This window comes from Prunus persica, chromosome G3 (assembly GCF_000346465.2).
Source record: "Prunus persica cultivar Lovell chromosome G3, Prunus_persica_NCBIv2, whole genome shotgun sequence".
In the NCBI taxonomy this organism is placed as follows: domain Eukaryota; kingdom Viridiplantae; phylum Streptophyta; class Magnoliopsida; order Rosales; family Rosaceae; genus Prunus; species Prunus persica.
The window spans coordinates 14,649,130-14,666,169 of NC_034011.1; the positions used below are offsets into that span (position 1 = coordinate 14,649,130).

Sequence of the window (17,040 nt, forward strand, 5' to 3'; positions counted from 1 at the left end):
TATGTTCATCAATAAATTTCCAAGTTGATTCCAAAATTTCAAAAGTAACTCACTTTGCAAATATGCATAATTTCAATCATCAATAGGGCAAGTAAAACAAAGAAAAAGAGCTATTTGCTACCGTTCTTGCCAAAGTGGTAGCATACCAATGTGTTTATATTCACAAGTCATGCCTATGGTCCAAATTAACATAGAAAATCAATCGACTACGAAGATTTATAAATTATTTTCTGTAGCAATACTCACTTATACAGAGAAACAAACACGAAATTTAGAGATGGAGAACGAGAAGCAAAAGAAAAATATAACACATTACTAAATTTTCCTAAATAAATAACTTCTTAAAAATAAAAAGATATCACATTTCCAACCACCAACCAACCCATTGGTGCTAGTTTTTCCCACTATTTTTGTTTCTAATTAATTTAGGTCATTGAAATTCTAAAGGCATTATGTTATTATAAATTGTGAAAAAGAAGATTTTATTGAACCCAAAAAGAAAAATATAGGACATTAAGCACACAATATATTTGAAAGAATCCTTACTTTAAAATGGTAAAAAAAAAAAATATTTAAGTAATTGTCTAATGCGAGTAATGGTTGAAGGAAACATGCATTTAAAATTTAAACTCATCGGATCTTAGGCTACACATACATGAATCAAACATTTAAAGAGGCATAAGCGAATTTTAGTTCTTATTGAGCCTAATGCTATCCAATTTCCTAAGTATCTTTCTAGGTCTAATCTTATCTATGCACAAAAGGAAAAGGGGAGGGAAAGATGAGACTTTCTTACTCTTGAAGCTCTCTTAGATGGTCTCCAAGTTTTCACTTTTGGAAAGGCCTTCTTCCATCTGATTGCTTCATAGATTCTTCAAAAGGTACCAAAGTACAGGCACGGAGCCAGGATTCAAAAATGACTCGGTCTAATTGTTCCCAAATGGTATATAACCTCTTAAATAATACCCAAAAAAAACTGTCATTTATGACAACGTTTTCTGTACATATTGGCTATAGAATGACTGTTAAAAATAAAAAAATGAACAAAAAATTTAATTTCACATAAATGAATAAAAAAAGAAACAGGGGACTACAATAATTTTTAAAAAATTTTAAAAAAAAGAATTGCAACAACTTAAAAGACAAAAACCACTTCTTCAAGACGCTCTCTGTTTCCAGAGCAGGGATTGTTGGCGTGGTTCTTTAGATCTCATCTCTTACGATTTCATGCAACGCTTCTTGGGACTCACTACTTGAGTTTCCAAAGATCACCCTTTTGGCTTTCAAAAAACTACTCTCCTGATCTCCTCGCTTGCGCTTCCCTGGGTTCTCCAAAGGCTGCAACTCCTCTTGCATGTCTTTAGAGTAAAAATCAACTATCTTTGATAGCTATTTATTCTCTTCCTACATTTTCAATCTGGTGATGCGTCTCCTCAAATGCCTTGGCCTTCTCTTTCTTCAGTCTCCTTATAACACTTTGACAATCTTCAACCAAATTCCGTTTTTTCACCAACTGAGCTCTTAACAATTGCACTTCATAAGATCTCACAATAAAGCGATGACCCACACTTACGACTGACGCCGCACTTTGCACACTCAATGTCATGGCATCGCTCACTACCCGGTTATCATCCCTCGTTCACACGAACATCCCTTGAAGTCATTAAACTCCTCGCAATTTCAATGGCAACATTGTTGTCTAGGAGTATAGACTTGTTTACTATAACAGGCCCTCGTGAGGAAGCAAAGTAGGGCATCCACCCTAGTGCAGCCCATTGCCCCTATGTCTAAGTTGGTGGAGCTAGGTTTAGATCGAGAGAAAATGGGAAGGAAGACACCATTTGATTTTTGAATTGGAGGAGATAGGTTTAGATCAAGAGAAATGGGAAGGAAGAAAATTGGCGGAGCTAGGTTTTTTTCTTTTCTGAGTTGTGATTTTGTGTTTTCCCCTCGTTTCCTTTTATAGACGAAGAAAAGTATGACATGACCTTTCTGAACAAACACGTTCAACAAAGTTGTTATGACTTTCCATGACAGCTGTCGCCCCTAATTTCTGAGTGATTATCGAATTTGTGGGAGAGAATGAAAGAAAATGAGAAGGAGAGATTGTCATCTGGGATTTGCAGGGGCGGGCCGCTTGAGGTTTGTGCGAGTATTAACTAAAAAAATATTATAAGGGATTAAATAATTTTAAAATGACATTTTAAATTAAAAAATTGAAAAAAAAAGAGAGAGAGAAGGAAAAGAAAGAAAAAAGAAAGAGAGAGAAGATAGATAGAAAGAAAGAAAAGAAAAAAAGACGAGAGATGAGAGAAGGAAAAGAAAGAGAGAAAAAAGATAAAGGAGAGAGGAGAGAGAAGAGAGAAAGGATCGGTATTAAAAAAATGTCAAAATTTTGTCTTGGGCTATAGCCCTAGTGAGCCAATCTATTGATAAGTCTCTGCCCAAGTAGCTACCCTTTAGTTCACCACACCAAATGTTTAGAGGATGAAGAAGGAAACAACCAAGAGAGTGGAGATGATAGACTCTTTTCTCTTGGTGAGCGATTTTAGCAAAGGTGGATGAAAAGATTTCTCATTCTTCTCAAAACCACAATCTAATTTCTTAAAAGGCTCAAACCCTAGCTATAGAATAGCCCAAGTATGGCTTATATAGGATGAGGAGAAACCTTACCTTAGATTTTCAGCCATAGTGTTTCTTGGGCTCCTCTTGGGCTCATTTAACTTGTCTTGTCATACAATATATGTTCCTAGGCCCAATGGATCCTTGGGCTATTTTGCCCTTTGGCCCAAAATGCCTTTAATGCCCAAATCGAGTCTAACAGTCAAACTAACTTCACAATTAAGTCATAACCATAGTCCGAATAGTTTGACTTAGTCAACCATTTTGGTCAACTAAATTGATTTTGACTTTTGTTTCCCAAGTTTTTTTTTTTTTTTTTGTGTTCTAAGGAGCCGAAACTTAGAAACAGAACTACATAAACAAACTTCTGGGTCTAGCAACCCCACTCAAATCTTCCAGTAGGTAATGTCCAAACCCTTTAGGCACACTTTCCCAAAAACTACACCCCAAATCTAGTTTTGAGCTCAGAGTTGCCAATTTATCCGCAATGCAATTTCCTTATCTATATTTATGAGAAATATTGTAATCTTTGGACCTAAGCATTTTCTGGCAACTAGTCACCAAACTGTAATATGGATGCTCTTCCTCTAACTCTGAAGAAAGCATTTGCACAACAATTTGAGAATCAGATTCAATATTAAGTGGGAACCATTCCTTATGGCACACCAAAACAATTCATGGTAAAGGGCCCATAATTCAGATTGCATAACTTGCCGAAAGCCCATGTTTGCAAAGAAGCCACCAAGCCAAGCACTAGAGTAATCTCTGACAACACCCCCAGCTCCAATGGCACCATCCTTAGTTTCTTCTTCTTCATTTGTTCCTCTAACTACATTTTTCGGTATGCGATCCATAGGTTTCTTTTAGTGAGGCAGTAGGTTGTCTCAACTCCTCCAAATTGATTATGATTAAATCCCACCAATTAATTCTTCATATTAGCGAAGGCCAATTAATTCTTCATATTAGTGAAGCCAATCAGAAAAGGTGAAGAACCTATTCAAGTTGGAATTATCGTGCAATTGAGTCCTTCTCTATTACAATGCTCCTAATTCATATTATCATGGTATGCATACTTTTGTTGAACCCTAACATGAATTTTCCACTTATATGATTACATTGGTTATGTTTAGAAACTTCTTTTCTAATCATATCTAATACTTTGCAAAGATATCCTAGTGATATCCTTGGAGCATTCTTTCTCCTTACTGAGAGCAGAGATTCCTTATTGTACATTCACTTGCCTCTGTGAGCTTGTCGAGAATCCTGAAATTACATTTGAGTCATATCTCTTGAAATGGTCATATGGTGATATCAAAGACAAACGACTCATCCACAAGACAACTTTGATGTCACAAGTTTGAGGACTAGTTTGCACTTTTGCTGCAACTTATGAGTTCTAGTTTGAAATGTGAGTAAGACTTCCATCCTATAATTGTTCGCGTTCAGTGTACTTGTCACTATAAACACTTATACACTTATTTTAGTCTCTACATGTAATGACATGAGACTAGTCATTCTTCCAATTGAGCAGATATAATGTGTACTAGTCTTTGCGGATGATCTACGCCCAATTGACAATCCTATGACCGGGAACGTCTAGGAAATGATGTGGAAGTATGAGAGGCCTCTTTATATTCAATCTCATTACATAGCTCTCACACTATTTCATATTACAAGGACTTGTTGTTTTACTATTATGATAATAGACTAAATATCTGGGTTGAAAACAATGATTTTGCCCACAAACCATCGTGAACTATCGAGAAAGCAACATCACATATTTTGCTTCTCCGCATATTTCTAACAATGGCTCCATCTATGATGCCACTTTGATCATATACATTGAAACCATAAACCTATCCCGACTAACTTGCTTCGGCTCATTTAGTCATCATAAGTTGAAAGGACCCGACCCAAATTCTACTTTGGAATCTGTGTCGAACCCTGTGCGTGTCCAACACCTGGCAGGTGTCGGGCACGAATGACCAAAATACCCTTCTTACGCTAATCCCAAAAACTGCTTTAGGGTTTGACTTATACTTGAAAAAGGCACAAACCCAAAAATCTACCCACACAGCAAATTCAATTATTTCCTAAGCGTTCAACAAACACAATGTATAAACCACACACCAATTAGCAAAAGTTTCAATGGGCTTCAGGCCCCTCTTTACCAACATAAGAAAGTCGACAAGTTCAACTTTACAAAACTGAACATAACAAACAAATTATAAACTTGCGGCTGCACCTAAGTTAGCCTAGGTTGCCTACGTACCCTTACTAAGGGATCAAGCCACACATAGTTCTTTTTACCATGAATCACAATTAAGATAGTACAGAAAAATTCAAAGTGAAACCAACGATGAAATTCTAGAATCATTCTTTATGTTGATTTCAACACGTTATACAGTTGAATACTTGCATAACCAAACCTTTTTACCTGGAAACTATACCTGCAACCATCCGCATATATATCCTGTAATCATCCACCAAGGGGTATATGGGAATATCATCAAGTTCGAAGGCAACAGGGGAAAGGGAAAGTAGCTAACCACCTGTGTAGACAAGACGGGTAGATAGCTAGGGATCCTGGCCAACCCTGCGCAAATAATATCCTGTTAACTGTACCACATGTTGGTACTACACTATTCTCCACATAGATGTACCTCAAACATAATTCGTCAATTTCAAGTACCATACATGTGGCCACATGTGCGATACCTCCTTGCAAAACTCAGACCGAGATTAGACCGAGATGTATTCCTCGCAGAACTCAGGGAGATATACTCAACCTGAGAAGGCAAATCCTTGCAGGATTCAGGGAGATGTTAAGCATAATTCGTCAATTCCCCTCACAGGACTCAGGGAGATATACTGAACCTAAGAAGACAAATAATCCTTCAATTCCCCTTGAAGGACTCAGGGAGATATACTCAACCTAAGAATGCAAATAATCCTGGCACCACACAGTTCGAGCATCCCCGATACGCGTGGGGAAATGTCATAAGCACGTAGACAAATTCGAAGGTAACTGCGGTGTCCGAAGACAATCCGTAGGAAACCATATTTCTGAAGGCAACACAATCCAATTATTAATCCATTTAACACATACATAAAAATAAACATAGATATATCATGCTTGGAAAATAAAAGCGATGGAACGATAATTCATAGGAAAATACTGTTTTAAAATCAAACAACCAAACCATAACTACCTCTCAACCATAGGTCCAACAAAGTCTAGTAAACAAGTCCTGAAAGTTTGATCTCAATCGAGCGATCGGGTTTAAGCCAATCGTATGATCGGACGGCGATCGTTTCGCCAAAACTTAGAATCATTGATTCAGAGTATCTGGAACTCCGATTTTTGATCCGCAAGTTCCTACAAGATTCTAGAAGTACCGAAAACACTATATTTGAAATTGGAACCGATCACACACCCGAACCTGACAAACCCGGATATCGCATAATAGGTGTAATATCTGTTCGATAGTCAAACGGTAACCAATTCCAAATTCGAGCATATCATCGTGCTCAGGACAACCTGGGAAGTGTTTTAGAACACAACTTGCCGCAGCATGTTGATGTCTTGAGAAATTTCTGGCAACGGAAGTTTCTCGAAACACGCTACAATACATATACCATTATAATCAGACCACGTAAGATATCAACTTTTATTCTTGGACCAGACCAAAAATTAGCCGGAACTAGCCAAATCGAAGCCAAAACCGTCAGCTAAAATGGATATATTGAACGATCTGTAAAACCTCAAAATCTATCCAAGATACCAGCATAGACAGTTAGAGCACCTGAAGAGGATGAAGATTCATACATGGATCGACAAAATTGGTTGCCTGAAACAACTACTAAAAGCTCAAAAATCCCAAAACTTTCTAAGGTTGTCGCCACGGCGTGAGGGCGTGAGGTGGCTGGGCTTCAGGCCAGGCGTGATCGCCGGCTCCTCCCGGTTCTTTTGTGACTGGTCTCGTGGCCTGGCATGGTCGGACGGGGCCGCAACCATCGTCGGAAGCGACGGTGTGGCTGTGGGAGAGACACAGAGGGGAAAGAGAGAGAGAGAGAGAGAGAGAGAGAGAGAGAGAGAGAGAGAGAGAGAGAGAGAGGGTGTTGCAAAAATTACAGTTGTACCACTACACTTCCGTAAATCATAACTTCTTCATTTTAACTCCTAATTAAACGTGCCACCTGTCTACAAACTTGTATTGTCGAGCTCTATGCAATATAGCTGCTCAATTCCCCATATTCCTTTTCGAACAAAAAGCGACTAAATTGCCCCTACACTCAAGGGTAAAAATGCAATTTCACAATAAATAATCAATTGAACTGTGACTTTTGGGGTGGAGTGTTACATAAGCAGTCTGCAAATGATTATCATACAATTTTACAACAACGCGAAAATAGACTTGATCATTCATGAGTCAATTTTATATTTTATATTTAACCATATTCTTAGTATATTTTGGTTAATATTTTGGAAGAATTTTCATACTTTGAATTGTATTTCCAATATAGGACTTTTTGACTTCCTTTGGAGCAAAACGTAATCAAATGGATGAATTTTGGAGTAATTCTTGTTCGAGGACGTTCGTGACCACTTAGCTTGATCGTATCGAAATTTCATATTTTTCTACCAAGCAGTTATTTTCTGACAATAAAATAAAGGAGCAGTGTGCGGTGCAGGAATAGTGACGTTTTGGGCTTCTATTGTGTTTTTGGAGACCAAGACGACCTCGGATGGGTTCGTGGCCTTTTAGAGAAGTGTTTAGAATGTTTTTATCTTTAAAACAAGCTATCTTGGGCCGGATTTGGAGGAGATTTGAGGCCAAAACATGACTGGGAAGATTGTGGGCAGATTCTCCTAATCCAATTTGGATTTTATATCCTAGTATTATTTTATTTTAACTTAGTTTCCTTGTGGGGATTGGGCAGCTACGTTTTAGGAAGTATTTAAGTTGGTTTTCACAGCAATTTCGAGGACTTTCTTTTTGGCTTTTGAACGTGACATTGTGGAGAGCAATTGCTAGGGTTTTGGAGTTTTTGCGATTTTCAGGTGTTTTCATTCTTATTCATTCGAATGATATTTTCTTGGATTTCGATTATGAATATGCATAACTAATTTTCTTTTGCTAGGTGAAGCCTTGAACCTTAGCATGAATATGTGATTTTTATTTAATTGCTTATGATTGAGTGCAGGCATACTTTGAATTGTTAATCACTGTTTTAAACTATCTAATTGTCTTAATGCCTGACCACCATTAGGATCTTTAGAAAAGTAATTGGATGCAATTTTGGTCGGAAGGTTCCCTGAAATTGACGCTGACTTCTTGTGATTAATAATTGTAATTTCACTTAAGATGAACACCGCGTCCTAAGGGTTGCATGGTTTTTCAAAGGGTTTTCACAGAACTTAATGAGTCTTTCATGTTCAGATTTGATCCGAACGTCTAGACGGGTTGCATGTTAGATATACGTTCTATGTTAGAGGTTCCAAGTAGAATATAAATTAGGAGAACCTAACCTTCAAAGTGGCATGTGCAAATCATAAGTAATTGGTAAAAATTCATAGGATTGCTAGGTGATGGTGAAACCCTAGTGCTTTTATAAATTATTTTTTTAAAACTCTTCCCTTCAATCGTATTTGTTTTGTTTAAAATTTATTTTTAGTATCAAACAATTTCATAATCATCTTTCTCAACTTTTAATTTTAGGTAGTAAATTGGAAATTATTTTTACATAAATTGCTAAATAGTTCTTGAGGAGAACGACCTTGCATGAGCATCTATACTACAATACCCTTGTATTCTTGCAAGTATTTTATGTGATTTTAACTCTATTTGCACAAGTATTAAAAATCCTATCAAGAAATTGGCGCCATTGCAGGGGACTGTTTTAGATAATTTTTGTTTAAACTTTTTCTAATTTAAATTTTGTTTTTTCGTCCAAAAAAATAAAATTTTGAACAATTTTGTTTCTATTTGAACAAATTCTGCAGACTGCACGGTCCAAACCATATCAGGAATTGCATACATTGCACAGTTTGATCCAGAAAAAGAGCGCACCCTGCACAGACAGCAGAGAGAAGTTAACTGGGCTTGTGACTGTTCACTGCAGGACACATTTCTGCATGATTTGTTTGCTGATTTTGTGGACAGCGAGGTTAAAATGGCATTGGCAATACCTGTAGCAGGCAGACCACTTAGAGAGTCATTGGTTACCCATCCAAATGATGTTCCTAATTGCATAGTCTATCCTACCCAGGAAGAGGACACATTTGAAATCAAGCACTACATGCTTGAGATTTTACCAACATTCCTTAGGCTGCCTAATGAAGATGCGAACATACATATTGCAAAATTTATTGTGGGTTGCAAAAATATTTTGATTAGGGGTTTTTCTGTTGAAGCTATTACGTTACGACTTTTCCCTTTCACTTTAAAGGACAAGGCAGAAACTTGGTTGTTTACTCTACCGGCAAATAGCATTACTACTTGGCAACAATTACATACAAAATTCCTGAACAAGTATTATCTAGCATCCAAGACATTGAATTACAAGAGGGAGATTTTGACATTCACACAGAAGCCTAATGAAGAGTTTCATGAAGCATGGGAGAGATATATAGAGATGTACATAAAGTGTCCACATACTAATATTGATGCAGATACACATATGAATATTTTCTTTGATGGGCTTAATCCTACATCTAAAAGCCATGTGAACGCATCAGCGGGAGGATCGTTGTCAAATAAATCTGCAAGAGAGGCGTTTGAACTATTTGATATGATGGCTACAGAATCTCAACAATGGGCAGCAGAACATTCACAGAAAATGGGCATTTTTGAGTTATCAGTAGGTTCTCCCAACATGTCTGCACAAATGGAAAAAATGGAGAAGAAAATTGATGTAAAGTTTAATATTCTTCTACAACAAATTGCACATTCTACACAACAGCAACTACATACACCAACAGTTTGCAGTATTTGCAGTATGGCTACACACGACATAATGGGCTGCCCGCATAAAGAATCCTACCCGAAGCTTGTTGAACAACATGTCAATATATAATGAACAGTTATCAAAGGCCTAGGAATGATGCATATGCCACTCAGTACAATCCAGGATGGAGGGATCACCCTAATTTCAAATGGGGTGACAATCAGAATAATGCAAAACCATTCCAGCATGCACAAAGACCATTTGCTCCATCCAAACCATCTCTGGATGATCAACTTGCTAAATTGGTGCAACAACTCAATCATTCATCGAGGGCAACAATCAAAGATTTCAAAATGTTGAAGCATCAATTAAAAGTTTGGAGCAACAATTTGCATAGCTAGCTGCACAGATTTCAGACAGAGACAAGGGCAAATTTCCTAGTTAAACAATTCCTAATCCTAAAGGACGTGAAGATTGCAACGTTGTTTGGACTTTACAGTGTGGAAAAAGCTATGACAATCGTAAAAATAGCATTGAAAAGGAACAAGCCGTGGAGGATAATGCAGAAAATTTTGCAGCAGCAGAACCAGCCAAAACTACAGAAAAACATAACATGGTTGATCCGGAACCTGTCCCAAAACAGGTATTAGAGCATGTTTATGAGGGCCCAATTCCATATCCCGAACGTTTGAAGCAAAACACAAAAGACAAGTAATTGAAGGACTTTAAGCAGACATTATCCAAGGTTCAAATCAACATTCTATTGCTGGATGCGATTAAGAAAATTCCATCATATGCTAAATTTTTGAAAGAAGTTTGCTACAGCAAAAAGAAGCTTGCAGATTTGGACAAAGTCATTCTGATATAACAGTGCAGCGCAGTTTTGCTACACAAACTGCCACTGAAGAAAAAAGATCCAGGGAGTTTTAATATTTCTTGCACTATTGGAAATTCTAATTTTAAAAGTGCTTTAATTGATTTGGGTGGACGTATTAATTTGATGCATTTTTTTGTTTTTCAGCGATTGGGACAAGGAGATTTAAAACCTACATCAATTATACTACAACTGGCTGACCATTCAATCACTTATCCAAGAGGTGTGATTGAAGATCTACTTATTAAGGTTGATAATCTTTATCTACCAGCAAATTTTGTGGTTTTAGACATGGACGAAGACCTTCAAACACCTATTATTTTGGGAAGGCCGTTTATAGCAACAGTTAGGACTTTAATTGATGTGAAAGCTGGAACATTGACTTTATGGGTTCAAGACTAATTTGTGGTGTTTAATTTGTTTGAGACAGCGAAACGTCCTGCTGAACAGCAAGAATATATGCGCATTGACATGGTAGACAGTATGGTTCAAGACAGTTTTTATGCCAATTCAAAAACGGATCAGTTGCTGCATGTTTTACAAGGGGAACTTGGGATAGATTCTGAAGATGAAGCTGTTCTTAAGTTCATTCACGCATTGAACAGTCTGCCCACACTGTCGACAAAGTTTAGAAATATTTACGAGAGTTTAGGGGAGCCTAAACAGCCCCTTAAACCATCCAGACAGCAGCCACCGAAATGGGAGCTGAAGCCTTTACCAGAACATCTGAAATATGCATATTTAGGACCTGTAGAGACGCTGCCAGTTATAGTTGCAGCAGATTTAACTCCCACAGAGGAAGATAAATTACTTCGTGTGTTCAAAAAATCTCAAGATGCATTGGGATGGACAATTGCAGACATCAAGGGTATTAGCCCAGCACTATGTATGCACAGAATATTAATGGAAGACGACGTGAAGCCAACAGTTGATGCTCAACGCCGCCTTAACCCAATTATGAAAGAGGTGGTCAGAATAGGGGTTATGAAATTACTTGATGCATGTATGATTTATCCTATTTCTGACAGCAAATGGGTTAGCCTGACACAAGTTGTGCCTAAGCGGACCGGTATAACAGTGGTGAAAAATGATAATAATGAGTTAGTTCCTACACGATTGACTAAGAGTTGAAGAATGTGTGTAGATTACCGGAAGCTTAACACAGGGACAAGAAAAGACCATTTTCAATTGCCTTTCATTGACCAGATGTTGGAAAGATTGGCTAGGCGTGCTTTTTATTGTTTTCTTGATGAGTATTCTGGGTATAATCAGATTCCAATTGCACCAGAGGATCAAGAGAAAACCACTTTCACTTGTCCATTCGGTACCTATGCTTATCAGAGGATGCCGTTTGGATTATGCAATGCACCTAGTACATTTCAACGTTGTATGATGAGTATTTTTTTCTGGCTTGGTCGAAAATATTGTGGAAGTTTTTATGGATAATTTTTCTGTATTTGGGGATTCATATGATCAGTGCTTACAAAATTTATCATTAGTTCTTGAGAGATTTCAAGAAACAAATTTAGTGCTAAACTGGGAAAAGTGTCATTTCATGGTGAAACAGGGAAATGTATTGGGTCATTCAATTTCTAGCAAAGGCATTGAAGTTGACAAAGCAAAGATTGAAGTTATTGCAAAGCTGCCACCCCCTACATCAGTAAAAGGTGTGAGGTCCTTCTTAGGACATGCAGGTTTTTATCGTTGGTTCATCAAGGATTTCTCCAAGATTAGCCGACCTTTGTGGGGAGCTGTTTAGAAGCGTTCAACAAGTTGAAAGCACTCCTAAATTCAGCACCCATCATTGCTGCACTAGATTGGGGTTTACCATTCGAGCTAATGTGTGATGCATCAGATTATGCTGTTGGGGCAGTTTTAGGGCAGCGGAAAGATAAGCTTCCCCATGTCATTTATTATGCAAGTCGTACTCTAAATGATGCACAGCTTAACTATGCAACCACGGAGAAGGAATTGTTGGCACTTGTGTTCGCACTAGAGAAATTTCGGTCTTATTTGGTTGGGGCTAAAGTAATTGTTTATACTGATCATGCTACACTAAAATACTTGTTGTCTAAGAAGGATGCAAAGCTAGGTTGATTCATTGGGTTCTTTTATTTCAAGATTTAACCTAGAGATTAAAGACAAGAAGGGCAGTGAGAATGTTGTGGCTGACTATTTATCTAGATTAATTATTCCATCAGCTACGAAGGTAGATTCTCTACCATTGAGTGAAAGTTTCCCAGATGAACAGCTATTTGCTGTCCAAATTAATACACCCTGGTTTGCAGATATTGTCAATTATTTGGCTAAGGGTGTGGTGCATCCAGATTTTTCTTACCAGCAGAAAAAGAAGTTTTTATCTGATGTGAAGCCCTATTTCTGGGATGAACCCTACTTATACAAGTATTGTCCAGACCAAATTATTCTCAGGTGTATTTTGGAGGCCGAACAGGAAAGTGTTTTAAGGTTTGCTCATCACTATGCCTGTGGAGGACATTTTGGGCAGAAAATGACAACAGAGAAAATCCTACAGAGTGGGTTATTTTGGCCAACACTTTTTAAACATTCACAGAATTGGTGCAAGGCTTGTGATAGGTGTCAAAGGGTCGGAAATTAATCAAGAAGGAATGAGATGCCCCAACAAAGTATCCTAATTGTTGAACTATTTGATGTTTGGGGTATTGATTTCATGGGACTATTCCCATCTTCTAACAGGAACCAATATATTTTAGTGGCTGTGGAATATGTTTCAAAGTGGGTCGAGGCCATTGCAGCACCAACCAATCAAGGATCAGTGGTCCTGAAGTTCCTCTAAGGGGTTATATTTCCACGTTTTGGAATTCCATGCGTTATTATTAGCGATGGGAAGCATTTCATTAATAAATCGTTTGCTAACCTACTGGCAAAGTATGGGATGAATCATTGCATGGCTACACCATACCACCCACAGACATCTAGTCAAGTTGAAGTTTCAAACATAGAAATCAAGCGTATTTTGGAGAAAATAGTGAGCACTACACGCAAGGATTGGAGTTTAAAATTAAATGATGCTTTGTGGGCATACAGGACATCTTATAAGACTCCTATTGGGATGTCACCATTCGAACTTGTTTATGGGAAAGCTTGTCATCTACCTATGGAGCTCGAGCATAAAGCTTATTGGGCCATTAAAAAGTTAAATTTTGCATATGACTCAGTTGGGGAAAAGCAGAAATTACAGTTAAATGAGCTAGAGGAAATTCGTCAAGGTGCTTATGATAGTTCTCGCATCTACAAGGAAAGAACTAAGGCATTTCATGACAGTCAAATTTTACGGAAGGAATTTCAGCCAGGGCAAAAGGTTTTGTTATTCAGTTTAAGGCTCAAGTTGTTTCCAGGAAAATTAAAATCTCGCTGGACTGGACCCTACATGGTGACTCAAGTTTTTTCTCATGGGGCAGTTGAAATAACTAATAAGGCTAAGGGAAATGCATTCAAGGTGAATGGTCACAGGCTGAAGCCCTATGTGGAGACACCCTTCGACACTGCAAACGAGTCTTTGACTCTGAAGGAACCAGTGATTTGACCACCAAACTTCTACAATGTCTAGCTACATACTTAAAATAAAACGCTTATTGGGAGGCAACCCAATTTTTCTAAACTATTTACTTCTTTTATTTTCAAATTTTTTTTAAAAATAAATAAATAAATAAATAACAATTCTTGTTTTTTTTTTCTTTATCTAGTTGTTTTTATTCTCTTTCTACTCCTAACACATATTTGATTTAATGCAGGACACAACAATAAGCAGCAAGCATCAAAAGCAGACAATCCTATATTGGAATCATGCACCCAGCAGCAAGTCTGTATTAACATCACCACATCTACACTACGCTGGAAGTTAAGGAAATTAACATGAGCTCACTCAAAGATGCAAGTTTGGGGGTAGTTGTGTAGATCTAGAGCAGACGCATAATTTTGAGCAGTTAAAACACAGAGACCTACACCACAACATTGAGTACAACTTTTACTACCGGATCCACAACCACAAAATTTGCAGGAATTCGAAATTATACTCACATGAAGCACGGATCCACCTTTTGCACTCCCATGTGATTCCATACCCTTTGAGCTTGTGTGTTGACTGCCTTCTCCTGGATTTGCATCTTTCCAATACAGTGCACATCAATATGAGTACTCGCATGGGCAAAGAACACACATCTATACATAACCAACATCTCTGCAAATCAGGACCCAAAACAAATTCTGGAATTAATCTTACCTTTGGATGGATATCGGATCTTGAAATCATCCTTACAAGATTATTGGTTAGATCCGACGCTGCACCCCTTTTCTCAGATGTGGTTAATCTTTTCGGGAGGTCACTAGCAGATTCTATGTTGTTGCAGGTCAAGTGGTTTTTGGGTGACTCGATGTTCTTTTTGGACGAAAAACCATTAGACAACGTCTTCTCAATATTATGGATCAAAGGACATCGTGGATGCAGGTGGACGCTAGTGACAGTGCTGGTAGAGGTCTGAGACAGAGAAGCAAAAAGGGACAAGGCTCTTGAGTTCTTGAGAGAAATGAAGACGGGAGAGGGCAGAGATGGCTGGTTTTGCACTGAGAGAAGAGATGGGAATGGACAGTGTTTGGCTCTGGCCGCGAGGCTAATGGAAAGAGATCCAAAGCATGTTCAAGAATAGCTAGCTTTTATTTTTTTCACATGACAGATGCAGCTGCTACACTAGTTATATAGTAGTTGTGGCCAGAATTTGACAGAAGCGTGTGCCTATATGTGTTGGTCAGCGCGCCTTCACCATCTCCCTGATCCTGCCTTCGAATCCCCAAGGTGTCTAATTTTCGAGTATTCTCTTTCCTATTTATTTTATTTTATTGTTTTTCTCTTTTTCTTTCTTATTTTATTTTATTTTATTGTTATTGTCTTTTGCTTTCCTAGTTTCTTTTCTTAGAGTATTTTCTTTATTTTTTTATTTCCATTTTCTAGGTTTTAGTTGTTTGGTCTACTCTTGTTTCTTCTGATTATTTTTCACACCTTGAGGACAATGTGTGATTTAAGTTTGGGGGTGGGAAAGTAAATCTTAGTTTTTTTTTTTAATGTTTTGAGTCTGGTCTAAAATTTTCATTTTTAAGTTAATATCCATAGATTATTTTAAACGTTTGAACAAATGGACATGGTGAAGATTAATCCCATAGTATATTCTTTTCTATTTATTATTGCTTAGACACTAATTCATGAATTATACTTTGAAATTTGCACATCACACCAACATGGTTTGTGGGGAGTGAGATTGAAATACTTACTTTTTGTCTAAGTCTGTTTAATTTTTGTTTAATATAGATAAAGTTAGTATGTGTTATCAAGTAATAATTGTCTCACCTGAGGTTTTGCCTAGTAACCGGGCCAGTCCTGCCTAATCAGTAGTGATTCTCGAGTCAAACGATAGAGTTTCGGCATAAGGCAGGGCGGTTAGTTGGTTCCGTAGCCTTTTCAGCTTGAGTTCATAAGTCCTTAAGGGGTGTTCAACACCCAGTGCCCTAAAGCCTTAGTGGTTTGGGAGTCATTGACCTAAAGCTCGCTACATGGGTTGGATCGAAAGCTTAAGGGAACCGACATTGCACAACCACTACTATTACTGGAAATACAAAAAAAGCAAAAACAAAAACAAAAACAAAAAAACAAAAAACATAAAAAAATCGAAAAACAAAAAAAAATGTGTGAAGTAAGTGTGTGAAGTATGCATAAAAGGGATGAGAGGTAAGGGTTTTAGTCAAGTCTCCGTAACTATGATGGTTCACTTTACACCAAAGGAAGTTTGTGAATTCTTTTCTAATTGATTCCTAAATAGCTTAGACTCTGTGGTGGGATTACTTGGATCTATTGAAAAGATGTTCTAGTTTTTAAAATTTGTTGTGGATTGCAACTTGAAGGTGAAAGTTTTGTCGTGGTTAAGTTTGAGTCAAGTGTCCAGTTTGTTAAGCTTTTATTTTTGTTTGAGTCTTGTTTTGCTTGAGGACAAGCAAAGAGCTAAGTTTGGGGGTATTTTGATGAGTCGATTTTATATTTTATATTTAACCCTATTCTTAGTATATTTTGGTTAATATTTGTTGTTTATTTGATTATGATGTTTTCACACACTTTCACCATAGTTGTTGCTAGCACAGGGGATGCTTAGATTGACGGGTCCTTCTGAGTGCCTAGGTTGTCACTAGTAATCTTATAGGCCCTTGTCACCTAAGTACTCCTCGTCACCAAAGTACCAATTACAGGGTCTTCGTGTGATTTTCGACTATTTCGCCAACCAAATCATCGAATAAGGTATGAAACTTCATCCTCTCATCAAGCTCTACATGTTTATGTACTTAGTTTGGATTGATTTTGAGGTTTTACAGATTGTTCAAAACACCCATTTTGACCGACGGTTTCAGCTTCGATCTGGCCAGTTTTGGTCAGTTTTTGGTCGTGGTCAAAGAACAAAAGTTGATCCCCTTATTAGTCTGAATGTATTGGTATAGGTCTTATAAGGTGTTTTGAGAAATTTCCGTGTAGAAAATTTCTCAAAACACCAACGCGCTGCCGCGTCCTGGGTTGG

The 17,040-nt window shown here is 37.6% G+C and overlaps 1 long non-coding RNA gene across 1 annotated transcript; it reads right to left on the reverse strand.

Annotated features, from left to right (window-relative positions):
* Nucleotides 8,912-15,351, reverse strand: LOC109948225. The gene is made up of 3 exons (XR_002270832.1): nucleotides 14,709-15,351; nucleotides 14,507-14,592; nucleotides 8,912-9,505 (listed from the first exon to the last, which is right to left on the reverse strand). It is a non-coding gene; the product is annotated as an uncharacterized LOC109948225 (long non-coding RNA).